This window comes from Saccopteryx leptura, chromosome 1, assembly GCF_036850995.1.
Source record: "Saccopteryx leptura isolate mSacLep1 chromosome 1, mSacLep1_pri_phased_curated, whole genome shotgun sequence".
In the NCBI taxonomy this organism is placed as follows: Eukaryota; Metazoa; Chordata; class Mammalia; order Chiroptera; family Emballonuridae; genus Saccopteryx; species Saccopteryx leptura.
In genome coordinates this window covers 189,046,407-189,073,896 of record NC_089503.1, presented here as the reverse complement: position 1 = coordinate 189,073,896, position 27,490 = coordinate 189,046,407, and the positions used below count along the sequence as shown (strand labels likewise).

Sequence of the window (27,490 nt, the reverse complement as noted above, 5' to 3'; positions counted from 1 at the left end):
GAATAACTGAGGAAGCATCTGAATTCCAATTCTCCTTTAACATGTCTCACCGCCTGGACCCTCACTACAGAACCTGGGGTACCTAGAGTGTCCCCCCTCCTCCATGTCTAGGGGGCCGTGGTTGGGGGTGCACTTAGCAACCGGACTTGACCTGCAGCTTTTGACAAGCAGCTTACATTTTAAGCTCACATGAAGCATGAAACATTTTAAGTCCTTTCTGTCTCTAAGTTGTTGTTGTTTTAAATGATTGGTTTATAGAAATCAGAGAACAAAGTTGAAGTTATTCTAAAAACAGAAATGCTTTGCTTCCCTGATAAACCAGTATCTCCTTCCTAAATTATAAAAGTAAAGCCCTCCAGATCCAGAAGTAGCATTTTCGGTGCATGTAAGAACACAGCTGCACACACGTGGTAACAGCGGGAGGAGCCAGACTCCTGGGGTTCCATGGCGGTAATCTCTGGAGGTGGCATCGCTACCGCAGTCTTGATTGGTTAACCTGCGCATCAATTGTGTGTGCTCCCTTTTCCAGTTCGGTGATTTGTCACAACAAAATACCATGTCATGTCATCAAAACCGCCCTTGTTTAGCAGTCTGGAATGTCAAAGAAGATATGCAATGGTATTTCCACTGCTATGTCAACATCTGTAGGCTCTGGCAGTGAGCTAACACGCGTGTGGTGAGAAGGGTGAGTGCCGGGTGCACTGTGTGACCTGGAAAACACACCACCACATGCCTCGAGGTTCTGCGTGCCAGCGGGTCACCTATGCCAAGGGTCGGACTGCCACACTCCAAAAGAACGATAATATTGTCTGAGTTCTTTGTAAAGATCATTTGGTGGCAAATTAAGTGAAATCAATCAAGCTAGCCTAAGCGGTAAAAGTTGTTAGGAGGAAAGATGGTATTTCATGAATCTTGAGGAGAAACGCCGCTGGACCTCAGGAAGGTGCCAGAACCAGAACCCGCCAGGCTCTCAGAGATCTGAGTCCCTGCTTCTGTCTCCTTGCTTCGCTGTCTCTCTTGTCCCTGAGGGTTTCCTGCTTCGCTCTGCTTTCCGGGGTGCAACGGCCACCCCACTTCTCTGCAGAAATGGGCTTGCTGGCTCTCAGTTCCAGTTCTATTTCCTGAGGAATAATTAAAAGGACCCATCCTGGGTTGGGTGTCCACCCAGAGCCCAAACAGTGTTCAGGGAATTGGGTCAGGAGATGCAGAGATAGCGGCCCAAAGCCCATGCAGTGGTGGGGAGACGTGCCCACCACCAGCGGGCAGCCAGTCACAGTTCCAGCCTCTAGCAGTCAGGAAAGACAGGGGTCAGGATCACTACCTCACAGAGATTTTTGCCTTAGACACAGGGTTTGTTTTAATTTTATTAATTTAAAGAATATTCAGTTATCTTGATAAGTATGTCTCCTATTAAAATACCATGATTTAATTTATACTGACTATAGCTTATGAAATTGATGTGTCTGATACTTATTTTTTTTCTTTTTGGTAGGGTTGGCAGAGCCAGCTGATGCTTTGTTTTAGGGGAAAACCAGTTGATTTGGCTTTTAGTTATGGGCATAGGTAAGAGGCGGTACCTCAGTTAGTGAGCTGAGCACTGGGGCTGAGCCTCAGGGGTCTCCTGTGCCCCCCACTCCCCACACAGCCCCTTCCCCACAGGCTTGGAGGACAAGGGGGACCGCAGTAGCTGTGCACCTGGGCAAGACATCAGGTGACTTACACCCACCAGCTCCCCACCACGAGTCACAGTCTTCTTTACATCTGCTGTCTTGGAGGAGCTGGCCCTGCTATGGCTGAAGGAATCAGTGCCCTCGCCAGAGCCCAAGTTAGCCTGGCAGCCCAGGCCGTAGCTGAGTAGCCACTGGTGGTCTTGGTCTGGATACTCATGATCAGTATCCCACCAGCCTTCAGCCAGCTCTCCCCGCCCTCCAACAGCTTGAGGCTGGCAGCAGTCTCCACGTCCAGAGCCAGCTTGACGTTCATGAGTTCCTGGTACTCAAGCAGCTCAGAGGGGCTTGCAGCTCTGCCAGCTTGGCCTCAGCCTCCTCGAGGGCCAGCCCCCCATGCTGCTCGGCATCAGTGACAGCAGCCCCCAGGAAACCTGTGACCTTGGAGGCCCTTGATCTCAGTCTGGAGTCGGCTGATGTTCAGGCTCATCTCAGAAATCTGTCTTCGTGTGACACAGGTCATTCCTGTGCTTCCCAGCCAACACCTGCAGCTCCCCAAAGTTGATCTGGGACATGGTCTTAGCCTCCACCTGGCTGCGGTTGGCAGTTTTCTTGGACTGAGCCTTGACCTCAGCGCTGATGACGTTCAGATCCAGAGAGCGGCTATTATCCGTGAACAGCACCATGGCCCTCTTGGAGGTGGGGCTGCATCTCATGAATCTCCTCATGCAGCTGCCTGCAGAAGTGGATCTCCTCAGTCAGCCCTTCCAGAGGAGACTCCAGGTCTACCCTGCTCGTGCAAGCATCCTCCACATCCTCGTTGATGTGGACAAATTCATTCTCCATCTCTGTGCGCTTGTTGAGCCTGTCTTCATCCTTATCATTCAGGTCCTCCACCAGCCCCTGTGTGTTGCCAGCCTCCACCTCCAGCCTCAGTTTCTTCTGGGCCAGCATGTCTAACTGCCGCTGAAGGTGTAGCTCTTGGATATGTTGGCCATGTTACTGTGGGTCATCTGCTGCTGCCGCAGGAGTTTCGCTTGTCTCTAGAACTCTGTGGCCTTCAGGCTTACACCTAGTCGATAAAGGAAGCAAGCTTGATTTTGAGGATCTGGGTCTGCTCCTTCTGGCTGTGCATGGCCTGGGTGTTGGGTTCCACCTTCAGCTTCAGGAGCTCAGCAGGCTCTGGTTCCCTTGGACAGCTATGATGTTCCCCATACTCCCAGCCCTGATGTAACCCCTGGCCAGCTTTATGTTGGCACCCAGGCCAACCCAGTCACTGCCACTCACCTGGGCAAAGAAACCAATGTGGTGCCAGGCCCACTTGAGCAGGAGCTGCTGCTGAAGGCGCGGGAGCCAGGGGTGGACACCTTGTAGATCTCCTGGGTCACCCTGTGGAGATGGTAAAGCTTGGAAGGGAGGCAAGGAGGTTAAGCCAGGCAAGTAGACTAGGGAAGGAACCCATAAGCTGCTTCTGTTTGTAATACTTTCTAAAAGAGACAATTCAGTAGACGTTTGGTGTGAAAACTGTCTTCATTGTATATCTGTCTGTACACATGCATACAAGTGTGCTCTATTTCTCAGGACAGGGTGTCATCCCCTGGGGGCCATCTAGACCCCACTAGGTAGAATATGTGGGTCCAGGAACAAATGGAAATTATTCCCTACTTAACATTATTCCCAGTGACCCACTGGTAAATTTACACCTCCCATTCCTGCAAACCCAGTCTCTGTGGGTTGAGAGGCCTTGCTAAATTGTCTACTAAATTATCTCTTTTAGAAAATATTACAAACAGAAGCAGCTTATGGGTTCCTTCCCTAGTCTACTTGCCTGGCTTGATCTCCTTGCCTCCATTCCAAGTTTTGCCATCTCCACAGGGTGACCCAGGAGATCTACAAGGTGTCCACCCCTGGCTCCCATGCCTTCAGCAGCAGTTCCTGCCCAAGTGGGCCTGGCACCACATTGGTTTCTTTGCCCAGGAGGGCAAAAAGGGAACACTTCTACCAGGGGACCCGGCAAGTGTTCTGTAAATTCTTATCTATGGCCGCCAGCTGGGCACTTCAGGCCCCTCGTGCCAGGGGAGAGAGCAGCATGCACTGAGAGGAGTCAGCGCCTGCACAGGCATAAGGCCAGGCTGCTGTGACAGAAGCAGATGGAGGACATGGTGACCTCCAGGGACATACTTGGGCTCCTCCCAGTGAGGGAGGGTAAATAGAGAAGACCAAGACCCCAAAACCAAGTGCAGTAAGAGGGCAGTAGTATGTCCAATCTCTTTCTCTCCTAGGTTTTCCCTGGAACTGGTGCTCCGGGGCCCTGAGGGGCTGATCACAAGTTACACGAAGTAGTTCTAAGCAGCATGAAGACCATGGTGGATGCTGGGATGTCAACCTTTCCTTCCTGTCACTCAGGCCAAACTTCATCATTTTCCTTTGCTATTTTCATTCTATCTTGTCATATTTTGTATCTGTTAGTACCAATCACAATATTGAAAATCCAGTCACTTGCCCCGACCTCTGATGTTTGCAGCAGCCTTCAGACCACCCTGCCCTGCCAAGCCTTGCCTGCTGGGACGCTGCTCAGACACACTGCCCTGGTGTCCCATCAAGAGTGAAGAGTTTATTCTGTGCTGCAGGGTATCTCTGTGAGGACTGTCCTCACCCAAGTCACATCTTCCAGCTCTCCCCCAGGGATAGAAGGTATAAAGAGTCAGCCCTCCACCCAGCTTAGAGTAGCTCTAAAGGGAATGGCATTTCTGCTGTGCCCTTTGACTTTGGCAGAGGCCTTGGTTTGGACTGTATGGCCACTTCACATCTTCTTCCCAGGCCTGCTTCTTTCCTTTCTCTTCCCCTTGTGTTCACTCTAAGAGCTCTCCTGCATTAACATCCTACACACTAGTCTCTCTTCTTCTCTGCTTCCCAGGGATCCAGATCTACAATAGGAGCACCTAACTCTGTGGCTTGAAGAGAAGACTAATTACCTCTGATGTGTGACTGTCTCAGCAAAGTGCTCAGGCCATCTTAGGTGAACATAACCCTGTAGCAAGAAGTTGGGGCACAGGCGCATCTACAAGTCTAGCACATGAGAGGAAGAATTCAGGGCAGACTTCCCAAAATGGAACCGTGAAAGCTGTCCTTCTTGCCTCTTGAAATAATGCCTCTGCAATCATGACAGGAGAGTCACAGCAGCAGAGAAAGTGGCTGGATGGGGAGAATTGAAAATATCACAATGAGGAAGAGATCGGATACACATAAATTTTAGGAAAATTAATTTTTCACCTGAGCAAATATGCCCAAGTGCCTATTCCCAGAATGAATGTGAGCAGTGTGATATTCACAAGGCTTTCTAAGAAGGTGTGCACACAGCTGTCTTCCCTCCAATGTCCGGAAGCCTCAAGTGATCCGCCCTAACAAAAACAATACTTGCTGTTAGCAATCTGGCAGCCCTCCAACAAACACTAATGATTAATTTTTGCATCTATAATTTCTTTTCTTTTTGTTACCTGACATTTCCATAGTTGGAGTCAAGTTTATCTTCTTTTTTTTAATTTTTTTTTTGTATTTTTCCGAAGTTAGAAGTGGAGAGGCAGTCAGACAGACTCCTGCATGTACCCGACTGGGATCCACCCGGCATGCTCACCAGGGGCAATGCATTGCTCCTTTGCGGCTGGAGCCATTCTAGCACCTAAAGCAGAGGCCATGGAGCCATCCTCAGCTCCCAGGTCAACTTTGCTCCAATGGAGCCTTGGCTGCGGGAGGGAAAGAAAGAGATAGAGAGGAAAGAGAGGGGGAAGGTTGGAGAAGAAGATAGGCACTTCTCCTGTGTGACCTGGCCGGGAATCAAACCTGGGACTTCCATACACCGGGCCAACACTCTACTGCTGAGCCAACCAGCCAGGGTTAAGTTTGTTTTCTTAAAAGAGAAAAACTCCAACTAAGAGTAACCTAAACAAGATTATTTAATTCTCCCTCCTGCCATTACGTGGCACTTCTAGGCCAAAAGGAAGAAGTAATAACAGAGTGAGTTCACCTCTCCCCAGAAGCCCACACACCTGCTTCCGTCTCATGGGCCAGAACTCAGACCAGCGCCACATCACCCAGCACATGGGCTGACAATGGAGGGTCTTTGCCAGCTGGACCTGTGCCTACAGAAAACCAGGTCCTGCTCCTCTGCAGGAAAGGGATACAGGATGCAGGGCAATTAGCGGTTAGCATCACCACAACCTTCCCAGAACACTTTTTCTTTTCATCTGCACTTCACCCCAGACTCCTAACCACCCACCTCTGCTGCCAACTTTCATGTGTTCTGACACTAATGAATAATCTAACACAGCTCTCCCATTTGCAGAGGACAAGATAGACCAGGCCACCCAGTCCCCATCTCCTAATCTCCTAAACTCACTTCACTCCTGAGAATATCTAAAATCTACCTTCTGCGCAACCTTCCCAACACCCAGCCGTTCAAGGGTGTTGCTCACCAGCCACCAGTGAGCCTCCCATTCCTACCTTGCCTTAAGCTAGGGTTCCACCTGAGTCCCTCACCAACCGTCCTCCGGGTGCAACTAGGGATTTCCCACCCCTGAGATCTTCTTTCATTCTTTACCACAAACCCAGAATTCATCGATTGTCATTCTCATCCCTTCTCTCTTTCTGCTGTTATAATCAAATATTCACATCCTTAAGAAGCCAAATAAAGCCCCATGTTCTCAGGGACACACATCCTGCTATTTGTCTCCCCGACTAGATAAAATTCATCAGAATTGTGCAGCCTTCATTGTCATTCATGCTTATTGAAGGCTTATTATTAATCTACTCAGGTCTTCTCTCCCTAATTCTGCCACAGTGGACTTGTTAATCCGCGTTTCTATTCCTTAGGGTTACCATAAAGTTTAAATGGCCTAGTTAAGCCTCCCAAAATACCTTCTACACCCTTTTATCCTTCAGAATGTTCCAGGGCAGGGCCCCAACTTGGGTTCCCAGGCCACACAGAGTAGGCATGTAATGAACACTCTGGCCGCATTTTCTCTACTAACTCTTACTTTGTTTGACCTTAAACTTTACCAGTGATGTAATTCTGTACTCCCCAAAATTCTGTGAGGAATGAAAGCTGGTGGTATATTTTTCTGGGTGACATGGAGTAGCCATATTTTTAGTATTTTAACTCTTATTTTCATACCATTTCAGTATTTTTTATGCCAAAACAGAAAATAGAGTTTCACATGAAGCACAGACTGCATAGCTAGAAAAATCATCCAAGCGCTTTCCTGGGTCTCCTGTTGCATATAGATCTCCAGTTGGATGCACTATTGGAAACACCAACTAGATAAATCAAAGTGAGGAGAGAAACTAACTCTGGGTCATCTATGGTAAAGTATTCCTCAGGAGGTAACAGGCTCTCCTAGCCTGTTCACCATCAGATACCAGGTATCAACTTAAGACACAGTTGAACTATTAGAAAAACACCTGGTCTGGCATCCTATTTTACCTAAAGGAAGATAAAAGAAAGAAAGAAAACAAAATGCAGTAAAAAGTTGGAAGACAAGTAATTATACTTTCCCAGTTTTCACACATATATGAAAAGGTATAGGAGCAGGCCTTGGCCAGTTGGCTCAGTGGCAGAGCATTGGCCTGGTGTGTGGAAGTCCAGGGTTTGATTCCCAGTCAGGGCACACAGAAGAAGCACCCATCTGTTTCTTCACTCTTCCCCCTCTTCTTTCTATCTCTTTTTTTTCTCCTCCCACAGCCAAGGCTCCACTGGAGCAAGTTGACCCTGGTGCTGAGGATCGCTCCATGGCCTTGCCAAGTGTCCAGATGGGCAGAGCATCACCCCATAGGGGTCTTTCTGGGTGGATCCCAGTCAGGTGCATGTGGGAGTCTGTCTCTCTGCCTCCCCGTTTCTCACTTAAGAAAAATACCATAAATACATAAATACATAAATACATAAATACATAAATACATAAATAAATGGTGTAGGAGCCTGTTGTATGACACTATAAACTGGAAATCTCTAGAAACCAATATGTCTGGTCCTGTCCGTATAATGTTTGGTCTAGGAACTGGCAGAAACATTCCTATAACTTCATCAGGCTTTTGTCTATTTGCTGGGGTTAGTGAGAGTTTTTGGAAAGCCATTACCTGTTTTTTACTGGGTGTTTTCTAAGTGCTGATGATTTGGCAATATAACACCTTTTATTTTCTTATTTATCTGATAAAAGCCAATAGGTACCATTAAATTGGCTTTTGAGGCAATATTATTTTTTTGCAATCTAAAGGGAAACATTCAAATAAAATGTGCATAATATTGTTTTAAAAACTTTGTGTCTATTGGGTTTTGTGAAGATATGGAAGCCAATGTGAAAGTGTATGAAATTATAAACATATAATGACAAAGTACAAAGTCAGGTAATAGACTATGAAGAATAAACTTAATTTTAAAAGTAGAGGGGAGGGGCACAAAGAAACCCAGATAGAAGGTGATAGAAGACAATTTGACTTTGGGTGAGGGGTATGCAGCATAATCAAAGGTCAAAATAATCTGGAGATGTTTTCTCTTAACATATGTACCCTGATTTATCAATGTCACTGCATTAAATTTAATAAAAAAAAAGGTAGAGTTATCACTGACTTTCCACATTTAAAAATGTGTATGGTCACTACTTCTCTCAGAAAATGTTTTCTGTTACTTTAAAAAACAAAGATTTAGCATTAATCTGGCTGCTTTTATTAATATTGTGTTGATTCAACCAGGGACTAGACATTCATAATATCACCTTCCAAAGGGCCCATCTTAAACTAGTACCACATGGATTCCAAACAAGTATGTGAGTCTCAGTTTGATGAGCCTCTAGAGATGGCTGATGAAAGAAGCTGTTCTAACAGCTTGAATTCAGGATTTGGCAAGTGTCACAGATAATAGCAGGCAACTTTGGAATAATGTAACAAATTGATGATTCCTGTCAGATTAGAGCACACATTTTTATCAATTTCAAAGGATTTGCTGTGACTTGTGGAGCTTTAATTATTATAAACAATAGACCTAATCAATTTGTATCTTATTTGACAAAAATTAAAGTTTCTTATAAAGTTCAAAGTATTTTCCATTTGAAAAATCTTGAGTTTTTAATTTATAAGGAAAAGTTAAAGAGGACCTTCTTAGGAAAACATTATTTGTGTATTTAAAACATTCAATGTTTTGGGGGTCAGGGACAGATATAAGATGTGGTCAAAGTTTTTACTTTTCCAATTAGTGACTGTGGAGTAAGTACATTACTCATTTTCTCTATGTTTAATTTTGCTATCTCTTCAATGGGCTTTATTCTGCACACTTCACAAGGCACACTTCACAAAGTTTGAAGTGAGATATTTGGAAAGTGTTTACATAGTGCATGACATGTGATGAAGGTCTCAGGTATGTCAGACTTTATTTAATACACAGGTATCTCTTACTGTCACTGTCCTAATAGACTAATGGTGGCTCAGTGAGTTCAGAGTTGTCAATTTGTTCATTGCTGTTTCTTTTTTTTTAAGTTAGAGGTGGGGAGGCAGAGAGACAGACTCCTTGTAGCATCTAACTGGGATCCACCCAGCAAGCCCTCTATGAGACAATATTCTACCCATCTGGAGCTTGCTCCTTTGCTTGGCAACCAAGCTATATTTTAGCACCTGAGGTGAGGCTATGGAGCCATCCTCAGCACTTGGGGCCTACTTGCTGAAGGCATTCGAGCCATGGCTGAAGGGAGAGAAAGAGAGAGAGAGAGAGAGAGAGAGAGAGAGAGAGAGAGAGATTGAAAAGAGGGCAAGGTGGAGAAGCAGATGGTTGCTTCTCCTGTGTGCCCTAACTGGGAATCAAGCCCAGGACTTCCATACATAGGGCTGACATTCTGCTGCTGAGCAAACTGTCCAGAGCCCACTGCTGTTCTAAAGCAGTGTCTGGCCTGTTGTGAGTGCTGAATAAATACCACTTGTGATTGGAGAACTGCTTTCAATACTATGAATAACTCTATACATACAAGTTTGGTATCTTAGATGAAATAGATTAATTCCTTGAAAGAAACAGTCTATCAAAACTCACACAAGGAGAAATAGATAATGTAAGTTGACGTATAGTTATAAAGGAACTGAATTGATAGTTTAAAATCTTCCAGAACAGAAAGTATCAGCCCAGATGACTTATACCAAATATTTTAGGAAGAAATAACAATTCTACACAATCTCTTTCAGATAACAGAAGCAGAAGGAATACTTCTTGATACTCATTCTATGAGGCCAGCATCACACTAATATCAAAACCAGATAAGGACATTACAAGAAAGGAAACAAACAAGTTATATCTCTCATGAACATAAATGCAATGCTCCTCAACAAAATATTAGCAAACTGAATCCAACAAAGTATAAAAAGAATTATACACTGTGACCAAATTGTATTATCTGGTATACAAGTCTGGTTCAAGATTTAAAAATTCATTAATCCATTTCATTAACAAGCTAAAGAAGAAAATATCTATTATCATACTAATAGAAACAGAAAAAGCATTTGGGAAAACCCAATCTATGCTAAGAACTCTCAGAAAACTAGGAATAGAAGTGGACTTTCTCAACTTGAGAAAGCATTACCTACAAAAATTTACAGCTAATATCATACTTAATGAAGAGAAACCAAATGTCTGTCTCCTGAACTCTCGATCAAGACATGGATTTTCCTTCTCACTACTCCTATTCACATTGTACTGGAAGACCTAGCTATTGGAATAAGAAAGTAAATAAAACGTACACATTGGGAAGCAAGAAATACAATTGTTATTGTTCTCAGATGATACGGTTGTCTATGTAGAAAAATTCCAAAGAATCAGTAACAACAACAAAAATCTTTTAACTAATAAATGATTCTAACAAGGTAGCACAACATTGATCTACAAAAAATCAAATCACTTTTATGTACTAGCAATGAACAATTGGTTTTGAAATTAAAATAAAAATACCCTTTACATCAACACCATTAAAATTAAAATTTTACGTACAAATACAGCAACATATACATAACATATATGTGAAGACCAGATTAACTTAAATAGGGAAGGAATCTTTGAAGAAATTTACTGAATTTTCAGGGGGTATTACATTTACTTGTTTTCCTTACAACCCACTGTTTAGAGACCTGTACATGCAAAAGTTTGTATTTTTTAACATTATAACAATAGCTTTAAAGGCTAGATCCATGAACACTGAAAGGGAAGCTTCACATTTCTTATGGGAAATCCTTGATTATCCACCTGTGAAAGATTCTTCTTAGGCGATATCACTGTTCTCTCTGGGAAACACCTTCATTCATTAATTTACCTATTTGTGTAGTCATGATCTCAAAGCCATATGACTTGAGACAAATTGGTTGACCTCTCTGAACTTAGTTCCCTTTAGTAAATGAGATACTACTCATATCTACTTCATTGATTTATACTGAGACTTAAATAAGATAATCAATCTAAAAGCCCTTAACTCAGTGCCTTGCACATAGTAAACATTAGCTGTTCTTTGTTTTTCTACTTAATCTTTGAAGTAAAAAGGGAGAAAGGAAGAGGGAAAGGAAAACCAAATTGTTGTTCCCTTTATCCCAGTCTGATGCTGCATGGAGACTGCGGGCAGAGCTGCCTGTTTGCTGCTGGACTGACATGTATCTGCACACCCCCATCACCAAGATGAAGTGTAGGAGACAAAGGCTGAAGATGAAAGTGAGCAGATGTACCAGAGAAAAAGCACATGGATCTTGTCATGAAAATTACATCTAATTGGTTCTTGCCATGGCAATGAAAGGAAGAAGAAAAAAAGAAAAAGAAAGAAAGAAAGAAAGAAAGAAAGAAAGAAAGAAAGAAAGAAAGAAAGAAAAGAAGGAAAGAAAGAAAGAAAGAGAAAAGGAGGGAGGAAGAAGGGAAGGAAGGAAAGAAGGAAAGAGGATGGAAGGAAGAAAGAAAAGAAAGAAAGAAGAAAAAGAAAATCCAGATTGGAAAGAAAGAGGTAAATGACAGATGACAATCTTGAAAATAGATAATTCTAAAGAATTTACTTAAAAAACTCTTAGAACTAATAATAAACAAGTTCAACAAGGTTGCAGAATATAAGATCAATATACAAAAATTTAATTCTATTATCTATAATAACATCAAAAGATCAAAAATGAAATTAAGAAAAATTCCATTACAATAGTACTCAAAAGAATAAAATATTTAGAAATAAATATAACAAAAAAAATACAATGCTTGTATACTGAAAACTATAAAACATCAGTGACAGAATTTACAGCAGACCTAAATAAATGGAGTGAAATCCCATATTCATAGATTGAAAGATTTAACACTATAAAGATGCCACCATTCTCCAAACTGATCTGCAGATTTAATATAATTCCTGTCAAGATTTCACTTTCCATTTTTTGCATAAATTAACAAGCTAAGCCTTAAAACATGTAGATATATGCAAAGGACTTCAGTATTCAAAACAATCTTGAAAAAGAATAAAGTGTGAAGATTTATATTTTCTGATCTCAAATCTTATTACAATAATACAGTAATCAAGACCATGTGGAATTGACATAAAAGTAGATATATAGATCTATGAAATAGAATAGAGACCAGAAATATTGACCTTTGGCAAAGGTACCAAGTGAATTTAATGGGGAAAATGAGTCTTTTTCAACAAATGGTGGTGCATATTTACATGCAAAAGAATAAAGTTGGACTCCTACTGATTATCACATAAAAATTTTAACTCAAAATGTGTAAACTTAAATGTAAAAGCTAGAACTATAAAATCTTTAGAAAAAAACAAAGGCATAAATCCTTTTTTTAACGTTTATTTTACTTATTTTAGAGAGAGGAAGGGAGAGAACAAAAGAGAGACAGGAACATCAATCTGTTCCTGTATGTCCCCTGACTGGGGATCAAACCAGCAAACTCTGTTCTTTGGGACAATGCTCTAACCCAGTGGTTCTCAACCTGTGGCTTTAGGCGACCCCTGTGTTTTGGTCATTCGACCCCCACCGGGGTCGCAACCCACAGGCTGAGAACCGCTGCTCTAACCAACCAAGTGTTTTAGTCAGGGATAAATCTTCTTGACTGTGGAGTAAGCACTGATTTCCTAATTATGGCTGTGAACCTAGGAGTAGGGATGGAGGTGGAAAAAATACCATGTTATTATTCCTTGTACCTTGACAGCCCGTGGCACAGTGCCTGGGACACAGAGGTGTTCAATTTGCATTTGATGGATTAAATTATGATGGTGTTCCTGTGGGAAATTACAACCAGCTTTAGGATAATACTTCATGATATTTGCCCAGAAATGTCCTGTGGCAAAAAAAAAAAAAAAAACAACCAAAAAACTAGATTGAAACAATGTGCTATTCATCTGTTCCTTATTATCTTGAATGACCTGCCGTACTAATATCACCCACTCCTGTTCCTTGCACCCACATGGAAAGAGGAAATTGCTCTGTCTGATCATCCAAGAAAAAAATAAAATGATCCTTATAGTAATTAGTATCATAATTATAAATATCAGTATTCTAAGTGTTTTATACATAGTCTCATACATACAACAAACCTATTAAGTATGTACTATTATTATCTGCATTTTAAAAATAGAAAACAGACTCTGACTTGTCCCAAGTCACAGGGTTTGGAGGAGGGTCCAATCCCAGCTATCCCGCCAGTCACTTGCAATGCTGCCACTGTGTCAGAACAGAGAGTGAGCATGTCCAGTGCCCCTTCTCTCCCTGAAATGTCCTCAAGGTCTGAGGAAAGTCCCCCAGCACTCCTTAGTGCCAACAACTTTTTACATAAATAACCATTATTTATCTGTAAACAGAAAATAATGTTTTGTTTTCTTAGTGTTTTTATTCCTATTTTTTTGTGACTAGCCTTAATATCTCCAGAAAATTGCTAGCAGCACAACAATCAGATAACTTCATTCCCAAGAGCTACAACTGCCTGTTTTGTATTGTCAGCCCAGCAGGCTGTCCACCTGCTGGTCCTGGTGCTTGGTGGACTCTGCAGTCTGCACCTGAGACAGCATGTGCCTCTGTGATCTAAAAAGTAGCTCAGTGCATGGTGTTGTGTTGTGCAGCTTTCTTGTCTCGTCTTGTCTTGTGTTATCAACACAGTGAAATTGATATTTAATGGTGGTGAGGATCATCCCGGGGTCATTTCAAAGTCGTCATTGGCAATTCCCCTTCCAACACTGAGAAACATAACTTAGTGCCATTTTCGGCATATCCAGTGCCTCAATTCATTTTTCTTTCTTTCTTTAATCATATTTTTTTTTGTTTGCCTGCTCAGAATGGCATGGACTCACCTTACCTTACAAGACAGTTTGCCAACATTCCCCAGTAAACTGGAAAAGCAGCAGTGAGGCAGTCTCCCTACGACTGGGTTCTGGGTTTTCCCACCAGGCCTGAAACAACAGACTCCACTGATTTGAAAGGAAAGCATTTTTGCAAAACACATCTCACAGATGTTTGTACAAAGTAATTCCCAGAATGAGCTCTTAGAAGGGAAATATTTATATACATTAAGTTGGCAACATAAATCCTCTGAACTTTTCATTAATTTCTTTTATAAATAGTCTGGCATTTTTGCCACTTAATTAAATGGGGGGATAGTTCTGTTCATGCTGAGGCTTGCCTAATCAATTTTAACTAATGTTTATGTATATTTGAAAATCTTATTAAGCAATTAATATTATAACAAGGATGATTCATTTTCAAAGGGAAAAAGAGCCCATAAGCATTGCCTGTCCTTTGTTTTCAGTTTCTCTGTTTCTTTCAGGATTCTGCAAATGAGCATTGTTTATATTTTTGACCCCGTTTCCATTTCCGTGTTAACAAGGATCCTGCACACAGACGATGTGACTTCATTAAGGTTCAAGGCTGCAGGAGGCTGGTGGGCCTCTGAAAGTGTGCCCAAGAGCGTCCCCATGGGGAAGCGAAGGGAAAAAGAAGCAACAGGCCAGAGAGGTATGTTGGCTGTTTTCATCCTGTGCCTTTAAATTTTCAGTGTTCCACTTTCCTTTCTATTCCAGATACTTACAGAGTCATCTCTGACCAAAAGCAATGGAACTAAACAAATAGGCAAGTGTGGAATGTGGCAGAAGCCTTAACCAGAAAGAGCTGCCACTCCATTTATTTTTATTTTTAAATTGAATTTATTGGGGTGACACTGGTTAACATAATCTTACAGGTTTTAGGTTCCCAACTCCACAACATCTCTGTATATCACACTGTGTGTTTCTCCCACATGTCAAGTCTTTATACATCACCATTTAATCCCCTCATACCCTCTTCCACTTCTTCCCTCCCATCAAACAACACACTGTTGTCTGTGTCTATAACTTCTTTTTTTTGGCCTTTTTTTTTCTTTTTCCCTCTGTCTCCTTCTTCCAGCCCCATGGACAAAATGAATTACTCCATTTCACACCTGCAAACTTGGGGCTGTCTGCCCCCAGGGCTAAGCTAAGGCCCCTGCTTGGACCTATGTCTCCCCAAGTCCCAACTGAGGCACTCAGTGACCTTGGGCTCCCTTGCTCCAGATCCAGGACCATTCTCCTCCCCTCTGACTTCCAATAACACGCGGTGGGCCTGGTGCCAGCAGGCAGAATGCTACAGCACTCACCAAGCAGTTGTATGTGGGCTAACTTTTAACAGGCTAGCATTTAGATTGGGAAGGTAGTCTTTAACCTTGGAATGCAAAGCAAGTGACAATGTGGGTGTCAAAGATGAAATCTACCCCAGTGAATTAATATTAATAACTAACAGCTACCTAGTGTGTGTGTGTGTATGTGTGTGTAATCTCATTGCAAAATGAAATGAAACCACCCAGGAGGCACTTAGTGGTAATAATAATAAAGTAGCTGTCCCATTGTAACAGAGAACAATACTGAAGTTTTCTTTTTTTTTAGATTTTATTTATTGATTTTTAGAGAGAGGAGGGAGGGGAGAGAAAAACAACAGGGAAGAAGCAGGAAGCATCAATGCATAGTAGTTACTTCCTGTATGTGCCTTGACAAGACAAGGCCAGGGATTAGGACAAGAGACCACAGCGTTCCAGGTCCACATTTTATCCACTGTGCCACCACAGGTCAGGCCCTAGGTTTTTTTGAGGAAGGCCAATGAGTTTTTCAAGGACACTAACACATTAGCAATTCAGGCCCACGTCAATGACATCAAGTCAGTGCTGTCCCCATTCCCCCAGCAACGAGGCCACCTGGGTACTCAGTGCTCTCAGACCTTCTGTACTTGCAGTGGCCTAAGCTGTGTCTATTACCCAGGACCCTCAAAGTCCCAGCAGCTCTGCAGGGCCACCTCCTGTGCTACTGGGTCCTCTGATGGGGGATGGGGGTATCCTACAGTGCTCACCCTTCCCAGAGCCCAACCCCATAGGAAGAGCAAGTCCTCTGATATTTCATTGACACCCCTCAATTAAGTCCCTATTCTATACATTTTTCACTAAATTTCTTAAGGTTTAAATTTTTTTATTTTAAACTTGTGCTTAATTCATATTATTCTTTAACATTACAGTGATAAGAGCAGTATGAAAAATATAATAATGGTTTACAATCTCTTCCAACCAACTGAGAAAATGGCAGAGCCAGGAACAATGTGGCAGGAAGGGCCCCCGACTCATCCCTCACAACCATACAGAAGAGGGTCCACTGAATAAGAAATCACAATTGAAGACCACTCAACCTGCCAATAAACAAATCTGATAATAAATGGCAAGCCCCTAGTACCAGTTAATATGTAGAATTACTGGATACAGAACAGAAAATAATGTGTGAAAAATAATTAAAATAAATACAAAAAAATGAGCAAGCAAGAAGGGGCTATCATAAATGAGTAAGGAGATCTAAAAATAACTAAATATAACTATTAGAAATATCAAATATAACATTTAAAATTAAAATTGCAGTGAACAGGCTAAAAAGTATGTTAGACACAATTGAGAATTAGTGGATGGTAAGCCAGACTGGAAGTAACTATGTACTTAAGTGGAAGATTGAAGAGAGATAGAAGATGAAAAGTATAAAAGAACGACAACTGATCACTGATGAAATGTATGAGTGAAACAAAGGACCGGATGAGTAGCCAGTCTGAAGAATAGTGTGGTGAGTGAGGGTAGACAGCACTGTTCATGTGCTGGGCCAGTGTGGAAGGTGCCTTAGCCAGTCCACCAGGGAAGACAGCATAAAGAGCTAAGAACTAAAGAAAATGCTACAGGTGAGGAATAGGATTGAGTGCACTTGGCTAAAGAGACATAGAGGAAAATTTCTGTACCTCCTACTGAAGGGAGAGAGCACTGAATGTCCAGAGTGTCTCTCACTAGATGATTTGCTTAACCGATCGTTGAGCTAACATTATTTTCTCTTTTGTCTTCTAAATGAGCAAGAGTTGACAAGTCTGTTCTCACAAGCCAGCTATTGGTTATTCTAGCTCCTTAAGGGCAAAATACACATTCAGCGTTTGTCTGTACATGCCTAGAGTTCAGTATGTCCCCAGTAAATACTTACTCGGTGAGTCCTAGTGACCATATCAACTAAAACTCCTGCATTTGGACAGAGTCCTGCATGCTCACCTGCATACTTGCATATATGTCAGAGTCACTTATTTTCAGGGTCTTTCTAGCTCTATCATCTTGTTTGATGTGGTCCAAATTGCAAAGACAATTACTTGTTCCTCCTAAGAGCCTCCAGTGACCTAATTAACAAAGTTCACATACATACACATATGACTGACAGCCCCTAACAAAAGCCTGTAAAAATAAACGTCAAGATTGGAGGAAATTGGCTCACAGACCACAGTGACTTGCTCAAAAGATTTTATGGAATTGTTTTAAGTTTTTATTTATTTATTTATTTTAGAGAGAGAGAGAGAGAGAAAGGGGGGAGGAGCAGGAAGCATTAACTCCCATATGTGCCTTGACCAGACAAGTGCTGAGTTTTGAACCAGCAACCTCAGCATTACAGGTCTATGCTTTACCCACTGTGCCACCACAGGTCAGGCCTGGAATTGTTTTATTGACCAAAAGATAATTCTATATTGATATGAGTTTGGACAAGGTTAACAAAGGGTTTTTCAGCAGCAATTTAACTTCAGGGCATTTGCATTAAGACAGATGAACAATAGAAGTGTTAAAGTTTTAAATATATGTACATATAATCTGCATAAATTTCAAATTGCTAAATGAGAAAAAAAGAGTCTGATGTAATTTCTTCTTCATTTAATTCAAAGTCCAAGAAAAATTAACTTTTTCTGAGATATATTTTTATTCAGTGAGCACCCCAACCTTCACTTTTCCCTCAAAGATTGGTCTTTATAATTACTTTTTTTTTGCACTCTTAAAAGAAAGACATAGTTTAAAGAAAAATAATTCAAAATGGGTTATATTTTGTTAATTCATTGACGTTGATCATTTATATTCTTAATATCACATATGCCATGGTAAAACTAATTCCACTCAGTGGTTTCAGCAAAGAGTCTTGTTGTTGATAATAATTGCTAATCATTCTTAAGCATAAAAATGAAACACATTTTTAGACAATCATTACATTACATAATGAAAAGAACTTTTCAAGTCTAATATTTTAGCTTTGTGATAAAATTAATTATACTTCAAGAGAATTGCAGCTCTTTTATATTAGATAGCTTGCTTGCAGAAATAGATTATTAACAGCTAAAACATATTGGGAGCAATAAAACATTAATGGTGTCCACATCAGCAAGTTTTCAAAAGACACATTTCACACGGCCTCTATTTCAGTCATCAGTTAGCCAGCAAAGCTCCTCGCTCCTTCTGGTGGGAGGCCCTTGGCAATCACTGGAGCTCATGAGGACACAGGGTATGCAATCAGGCCCCTCTCCTGCAATCAGCAGGAGATGAGTGGCCTCACCTCCTGCTGCCCAAGAACAGGTTCCATCAGGAGCTCAACTTGCTAATGTCTGATCTACACACTTTTTGAAGGTAAACTGCATCTGTTTTTGCCTATTACTCTGGAGAAAACATCCCTTCTCCTATCTATGGTCAGTCCCTCAGTGTCTGTGTGGCCCGTCTGCTCTGGCCCATGCTTCACACCAACAACCTCTCCTTTTCCTGAATTTTTTTCTACTTACTGATTCCACTTCATCAGCTGTTGAATGTTGGAAGTCTCCTGCATCAAGTGAATTAATTCACTTCTGCCTGTGCCACTTATCCTGGCTGCCATCCTGTCTCCTCTCCTTGAGTCAAAAAAGTGACAGTCATCATTGTGTTCTCTCAACATACTGCCTTCATTACTTCACCTCCCAAAGTCATTCTCCTCTGCCTTGCTGTCCCCAGGCTCTGTCAAAACAACTTCACAGAGGTCTCAGTGACAGTTGTGACAATAAATCCAATGGGGAGTTTTCAGGCTTCAACTCACTTTAGCTTTCAAGAGAGCTGTCCCCTTTCCTCCTTAAATTGCCCTCTTCTGTGGTGTCTGAAAGCACCGTACCCACTGCTTCCCTCTGGCCACTGCCTATCCCACGTGGTTGCTCCATCCTTCTCTGTATGCCCTTGTACCCAAGGGGCTCCTCAGGAATTAGCATCAGGCCCCCTTGTTTTCACTCTATACTCCTCCTTTAGACAACTTCATGGCTTCAGACACCACCCAAATATCAATGAGTTTCATTTTCAACAGGAAGCCCAGACCTTTTCTTTGAGTTCCAGTGGCAACACATCTAACTGCATAGCCAGCATCATCACGTGGATATTGGAAGAGACATTATACACAGTATGTCCCAAACAAAAGTCTCTCCCTGCAAACCTGATCCCCCTGCAGTCTTCCACATCTCAGCATAAGGCACGGACACCAACAGGCTGTGCATCCGGAAACCTGAGAGCCAACCTGGACACCACCATGCTTCTTCTCCAGCCCACTTTGCACATAACCAAGCCCTGCCATTCACCTACTTCCCACACATCCACCTCTCTCTGCACCCACCAGCCTAGGCCAAACTACCACTGTATCTTACTGGGGATAACTGGCCCTGTGCATATCCAGTATCAACCTTCAATGAGGGCTTCACAGCACAGCCACAGTAAACATCTCCAACACAAGCCTGTTACTTAATTCTATGACTGAAAACCTTTTCATGACGAGGAAAAAAATTCTCAGTGTGCTCTCCATGCCCCCTTCTCTCCCTACTCCAGCCTTCTCTCTGTTATTCTTACCCAGTTTCTCAGCACTCTGCTGATCTTTCTTGCATTTATCATAATTTTTATATATCTATTTTTTGAGTAGTTGATTTTCTGTTTACTCCAAAAGACTATTTTTATAATTAGGCTCAAAATCAGGTATATTTTGTTCAATAGTCTATCCCAGTAGTCAGCAAACTGCAGATCACAAGCCATATGCGGCTCTTTAGCCCCTTAAGTGTGACTCTCCCACAGAATACCATGTGCGGGCACACAGGTATGCGTGGGGGTGTTGGTCGAGTGATGGGAGAAACGGGGCAGGCGGCCCCGGGATACGCAGCACAGGGGAAGCACGCAAGTCATGCACAAGTTGAGTGAGCCAGTCAGTGAGTAGTCTCATGTGCAGTGGTTAGTGCAAGTTGCGTCCACAAATCACGCACTGGTGACGAAAGTAACTACTTGAGCATAAAGTTATCTGTATTTTTCCAACCAGCTGCAAAACCTACAGGTATTTTTGTCATCAATTTAAAAATTGTAATTATTTTGATTTGGTGGCTTTATTATTATAAAATATAACATTTTTTAGGTGCCCTGTCTGACATGGCTACAAAGAAGAAGCAAAGAAAAACAGAAGACGAAAACTGTGAATTTAAAGTTGATTGGACGGAGACTTTCACATTTATTCAAAACTTAAATGGCCTTCTGACCTGCTTATTTGTCAGGAAAAATTGACACATAACAAGAAACCAAATTTGGAGAGACACTTTACAACTAAACACACGTCATTTAGTACTAAATATCCTGTAGGTGATGCAAGAAAGCAAGCAGTTGAGGAACTTCAGAAGAGTCAAGAAAAATCAAGTTCTTTATTTAATTATGGGATGCAATCTTCCAACAATGTTAATATTGCAAGTTTTGTGGTTAGTCAAGAGATTGCTAAGAGAGGAAAACCGTATATAGAGGGCAAATACATAAAAAGTTGTTTTATAAATGCATCCAAAGAGCTATTTCGGGATTTTAAGAACAAAGCAGATATTCTAAAAAAATTTAAAGAGTTACAATTGTCTGCTAAACCAGTGAAAGATAGAACAGTCAAAATGTCTTCGAATATAACCATCTAGCAAGTCAAAAATCTTAAATTGGTTTCAGCTTTATCAATAGCAGTTGACAAGTCTTGTGACAAAAATGATACAGTGCAAGTTTCACTTTTGTACGATTTATTTCATTTACAGGTCCTAAAAAATAATTTTTAGGGTTATTGTCACTCAAAGGTCAAATACATAGAGAGGATATCACAAATGCTGTAATTGAGTGCATGGAAAAACATCATATTCCATTCAATAAAATTGTCTCAATTTCAACAGACAAGGAGAAAAGTATGACCAGCATAAGAAAAGGGTTTTTTGCTATTTTGAAAGAAAAAATTAATCACGAAATACATACTTACCATTGCATCATTCATCAAGAAGCACTTTGTGCACAGACATTTCCAGAAGAAATTTGCAAAGTTATGGAATTGGTGATTAAGATTATCAACTTCATTATAACTAAAGCTCTTAATCATTGCCAATTTAAAGAATTTTTAGTTGAAATGGAGAGTACACAGATCTTCTGCTGCATAACAAGGTACGTTGGTTATCAAGAGGAAACGTTTTGAAATGTTTTGCTTCCTATTAGCAGAAATGAAAGCATTTCTCCTTGAGAAGGGTGTTCACTATTCAGAACTAAGAAACAATCAGTGGATGCAAAATTTTATTTCATGGTAGATGTTACGTCTCATCTAAATCAGCTTAATCATAAACTATAGGGGAAAGGAAACACAATTTTTTCGATGTTAAAAGTTATTTCATTCGAAAACAAATTATCTTTTTTGCTTAATATTTTTTAAAATATGTTTTACTTTATTAATTTTAATGCGGTGACATTGATAAATCAAGGGACATATGTTCAGAGAAAATATCTCCTGATTATATTGACATTTGATTATGTTGCATACCCCTCACCCAAAGTCAAATTGTCTTCCATCACCTTCTATCTAGTTTTCTTTGTGCCTCTCCTCTCCCCCCACCCCCCCTCTCTCCTTTGTTGCCCCCTCCCCAGCCGCCACCCCACCCCCTCGTTACCAACACATTCTTGTCCATGTCTCTGAGTCTCATTTTTATGTCCCATCTATGTATGGATTAATATAGTTTTTAGTTTTATCTGATTTACTTATTTCACTCCGTATAATGTTATCAAGGTCCAGCCATGTTATTGTAAATGATCCGATGTCATCATTTCTTATGGCTGAGTAGTATTCCATAGTATATATGTACCAAAGCTTTTTAATACACTCGTCCACTGACAGACACTTGGGCTGTTTCCAGATCTTCGCTATTGTGAACAATGCTGCCACAAACATGGGGATGCATTTCTCCTTTTAGAACAATGCTATGATGTTCTTAGGGTATATTCTTAAAAGTGGGATAGCTGGGTCAAAAGGCAGTTCAATTTTTAATTTTATGAGGAATCTCCATACTGTTTTCCACAGTGGCTGCACCAGTCTGCATTCCCACCAGCAGTGCAGGAGGGTTCCCTTTTTCTCCACATCCTCGCCAGCATTTATTCTGTGTTGTTTTGTTGATGAGCACCATTCTGACTGGTGTGAGGTGATATCTCATTGTGGTTTTAATTTGCATTTCTCTAATGATTAGTGATGTTGAGCATTTTTTCATATGCCTATTGGCCATTTGTATGTCCTCTTTGGAGAAGTGTCTATTCATTTCTTTTGCTCATTTTTTGATTGGATTGTCTTTCTGGTGTTGAGTTTTACAAGTTCTTTATAAATTTTGGTTATTAACCCCTTATCAGACGTATTGTCGAATATGTTCTCCCATAGTGTAGTTTGTCTTTTTATTCTGTTCTTATTGTCTTTAGCTGTGCAAAAGCTTTGTAGTTTGATATGGTCCCATTTGTTTATCCTGTCTTTTATTTCACTTGCCCGTGGAGATAAATCAGCAAATATATTGCTGCAAGTGACGTCGGAGAGCTTACTGCCTGTGTTTTCTTTTAAGATACTTATGGTCTCATGGCTTACATTTAAGTCTTTTATTCATTTTGAGTTTATTTTTGTGAATGGTGTAAGTTGGTGGTCTAGTTTCACTTTTTTGCAGATAGATGTCCAATTTTCCCAACACCATTTATTAAAGAGACTGTCTTTACTCCATTGTATACTCTTACCTCCTTTGTCAAATATCAGTTCACAGCACAAATGGTCTGCTTTAAATGACTTGGAGAAGAAAGATATGTTGATTTTTAACACCTGGAATAGTATTACTGATTCATATAATTAGCTAAAAAAACTAGCGTTTGCTGTTCTTTCCTTATTCAGGTCTACATATTCATGCAAACAATCATTTTCAAGCATGAACTTTATCAAGAGTAAATTGAGAATTCTTCTTATTGATGAATTATATTGAATTTATTGGAGTAACACTGATTAATAAAATTATAGATTTCGGGAGTATAATTTTTAATAGTTATACAGGTTTTGGGAGTACAATTTTTTAATAAAAAATTATATAGGTTTCAGGAGTACCATCTGTATATTGTGTTATGTGCAGCACCCCAAGTCAAGCCTTCTTTCCTGACCATTTATCCCTCTGTTACCATCTTCTTTCTTCCCCTCCTTCTTTCCCTCTGGAAATCACCGCAGAAAGGTATTGTTTATTTTTTCCAAAGTTGCACGTGTTTTTCTCCTGATATATGGACATGCCTGAATATGAAATTTCTCATGGATATACTGTTACCTTTCCTTGATTCCTAGTCTAAGGTTAAACAAGTACTTGTTTACACTGTTGACCAATTTTCATTGAGTTCACTCCCTAGGTCCCCAAGGCATAGTTCCCTTGGGGATTTGCAGCACAGGTGTATCATACACATATCTGCCAGGTCAGTGCAGGCAAAGGACCCCTCACATGAAGAGTCTATGACAAGCCCCCTATGCTCCATAAAAATCACATATCAGTCATCTGCCTCCCTTTTTCTAGGAAGAACAGCTTAATTATGCCAATAACAAGGAAGGAGGAAATATAACAGAAATACTCAACCTCATCAAAACAATGCCAGATAAAATATAGAACACCCACTTAAGTCTGAATTTCAGATAAGTAATTTTAATGTAAGTATATTCATGCAATATTTAGATATATTTATACTAAAAAATATTTGTGGTTTATAGAAAATTTAAATTTACCAGATGTGCTGTATAGTATTTATTTGCTAAATATGATAACCCTAACCAAAATCCACCCATTGATTCATTCATTTATTCATAAATATATTTTGAGTGCCAGCTTGGGGCCAGTCACTGTTCTAGCCACAGGGTCTCAGAAGATAACAAAACAAGACCCTCACCCGGATTTTAGTCCATACAAAACCCACCTACCATCCTTCAAACAATGTACTCTTTCAAATAACACACAGTTAGTTGCCTCAGTAATACGTGTAGTCTCCTTGTTAAAATACTCTTTTCTTAAAAGAATAGTCACCAAAATGTTAAACCGTGAGTATCATTGGATTTTGGAGTTTGAATGATTTTTACTCTTTTTCCTACTTTTGTGCACTTTTCATATTTTATAAATGAGTCCATATTACGTACAAAAACAATACAAATTGTTCCATAAACTCAAGTTGCCACAGTCACTTTTTCAACTAATTTTCAGTAATGATTCAAGCCTCGATCTTTGTCATTATCAGGAAGTCCATTCTTTACCTCTGAGCTGTTCCTCACCTCTAGGGCAGAGTTTCGGTCCCCAAGCAGGGCATCCTGGGGTTTCCCACGGCCCCCTATAGCCTCCATCCCTATGCAGGATCCGAGGGCAGGATCTGAGCCCTGGGGCATGCTGCCTGCCCAGTGCAGCGGCTCTCCAGTAGGTCCACCCACTCCCTTCATGTGAAAAGAACTCAATAAACTCCCAAGTCTGCGGAATTGAGGGCTTAGATTTTTCCATTACCACCACTAACCACTTTTTGGGGACAGTATAATGGAAGCTTTGAAATGAGCCCGGAGACCCATCAGGAACCTTGAGGACTGGTACCCATGTTGAGAAACCAACAGTTCCCTGCAGGGGCTCAAAGCCCTCTCTAACTCTTCTTTCAGTTGGGAAAAAAGTACCAATTTAATTTTTAAGAGCACCACACTTCATCTATAAAGGATACATAAAAATAACAAAACAGATGACAGCAAATCCACATCCCCCATTGACCCACGGACTTGATGTGTGTTTCTTAAATCCTTGAGTCAAGAAACACTTCCCTGAAATCACCTATATCTTATTGGATAACTCATAAAGGTGAAATCACCCACTTGGGCTAATTTTTAAAATTACCAAGGTCATGTGTCCCAGCTTATACATTTTACTGAAAGCTTCCTATTTTTTAAATAATATTTCATTGGTATCAATACAGTCTCTTATGCCTAAACAATTCATACTCATCTATATATGATTTTTAAGAAAGTAGTGATTGCCTTAAGCAGAATTGTCATCATGATCAAAACTATAGAAAAAGATTTTCAATTCATATATCACAGGTTGTAGCTAACGTTTGGATCAGAGTAAATCATAGTGATAAACCACATGAGCTCGAATCTCATAAAGCCTAAGGCACAGAATTTTAGTAAAGATGGTCAACAGCAGGCTTTCATTTTCCAATGCAGGAAAGTGAGACCCAGAGAGGCAAATGCACAAAGTCCCACAACTGGCTTGTTATTCATTCACCCATACATTAGCTGACAATCCCTACACACCAGCTCTGGGTGCGCAATCCCAAGAGGAATGCATTGTGCCTGGAATCATCTCCTGGGACCAGGACCCAGTCCTCTTCACTCCCAGGCCAGCATGTTTCTCTCCCTGGAAAGAACAGGCTGTTGGATGGGCCTCTGCTCCCTTAGAGAAGTGGATGCCATGTAATGTCTGAGAGTGTCACCATCATGGGTCACTTACATTCCATTAGACTCCTAACCTCTCTTTGAAGAGAAAGATTTGGAAAATTATTTCCTAAGTCACACAAATAACTGAATTCAATGGAATTATAAAATTCCCACATGATTCTGAATGTTCTGTCCATTTCAAGCTGCCATTAAATCCTTTGTGCCTCAGAGCAGGAAAATACACTGCCTTATTAATTAATTAATTAATTAAAAGTAAGTTTTTTTCTTTCTGTGTTTCTGTGTTGCTGTGATTTTGTGTTTACATAGATTCTAGGGTCACCCTGAATGCACCCCCTCTCCCCCATATTCCCCTCAACATCTCCCTTACCCCCCTCCCTATAGCACCTCCCCCCTTCCCTTCAGGTTTATCCCCTCCTATCATCCCCTTTCCCTCTGTCTTTTTTTCCTCTGGTCCCTTTGATTCCTCCTCTGTCTCAATTAGAGTTCCTCAGTTCATATTGTTCCTTGGGTTCCTCAAATGAGTGAGGTCATATGATATTTTTCTTTTTCTGCCTGGCTTATTTCACTTAACATAATAATTTCCAGGTCCATCCATGTTGTTCCTTCTTTTTCATAGCCTCATAGTATTCCATTGTATATATGTACCACAGCTTTTTAATCCACTCGTCCACTGACAGATACAGCCATCCCACTTTCAGGAATATACCCCAAGAATACCATGTCACCAGCTGAAAAAGAGAAATGCACCCCCATGTTTATGACAGCATTGTTCACAATAGCAAAGATCTGGAAACATCACGCAGTTTTCACTTGTTTATGTAGCACCTCAGGTTCGTGTTTGGGGATTATTGCATTATTTATTAATTTCTTTGCTGTGCCTGGCCTGTGGTGACACAGTGGATAAAGTGTTGACCTGGAACGCTGAGGTCACCAGTTCAAAACCCCAGGCTTGCCTCATCAAGGCACATATGGGACTTGATGCTTCCTGTTCTTCCCTCTTTCTCTCTCTCTTTCTCTCCCCCCTTCTAAAATGAATAAAAATAAAATCTTTAAACAATAATTTCTTCACTGGGTTTGCCTTGGCTCCCATCGAAGTCCCAAACCTCTTCTCTAAATAACCAAAGTCCTAGTTTTGTGTCTTAATTCTCAACTACTCTGAGTGAAACCAATGATTTTCTATTTCCTTATATAAAAATAAGAGATTTTTAAATTTGTCTTCTGGCTCTAATAGTTTGTAAGTCTAAGATTGTATTTAGTGGTTAAAAATTCAGGTTTGTTCTTTTGATTTTTATTATTATTACCTTTTTAATAAAACAAAACAAAACAAAAACAAAAACAACAACAAAAGAACCTAATAAATGCCCGATCAGGGAGAAAGCATGAATGAGGTCAGTAAGCTCATTCCCTGGCTGCTCTATGCAGGTGGCAGGCCCCAAGGGTTAAAATGAGGTGTCTTTAGAACTTCCCTCATCTCCTAAGGCCTTTGCTATTAAGCTAAGAGCATCCATTTTTCGTTCCCTTCAACACACAGGAGAGAATGATATAAACACAGCTCAGTACTTACTGGAAGCAAACAACTTCCTAAAAATCCATCTTCAAAGCTTATAATTTTCAACCGACGAGAAGCAATTCCTTTACCTCCAATGGGCATCAGTCTCCTGTCTTCTTAAATAAACGGAAAGGTGCAGCCTGTCACATGACAAG

General features: G+C 40.8%; 1 pseudogene; it reads right to left on the bottom strand.

Annotated features, from left to right (window-relative positions):
* Positions 1 to 1,582: 1,582 nt before the first annotated feature.
* Positions 1,583 to 27,437, bottom strand: LOC136388186 (keratin, type II cytoskeletal 8 pseudogene; annotated as a pseudogene).
* Positions 27,438 to 27,490: the final 53 nt, after the last annotated feature.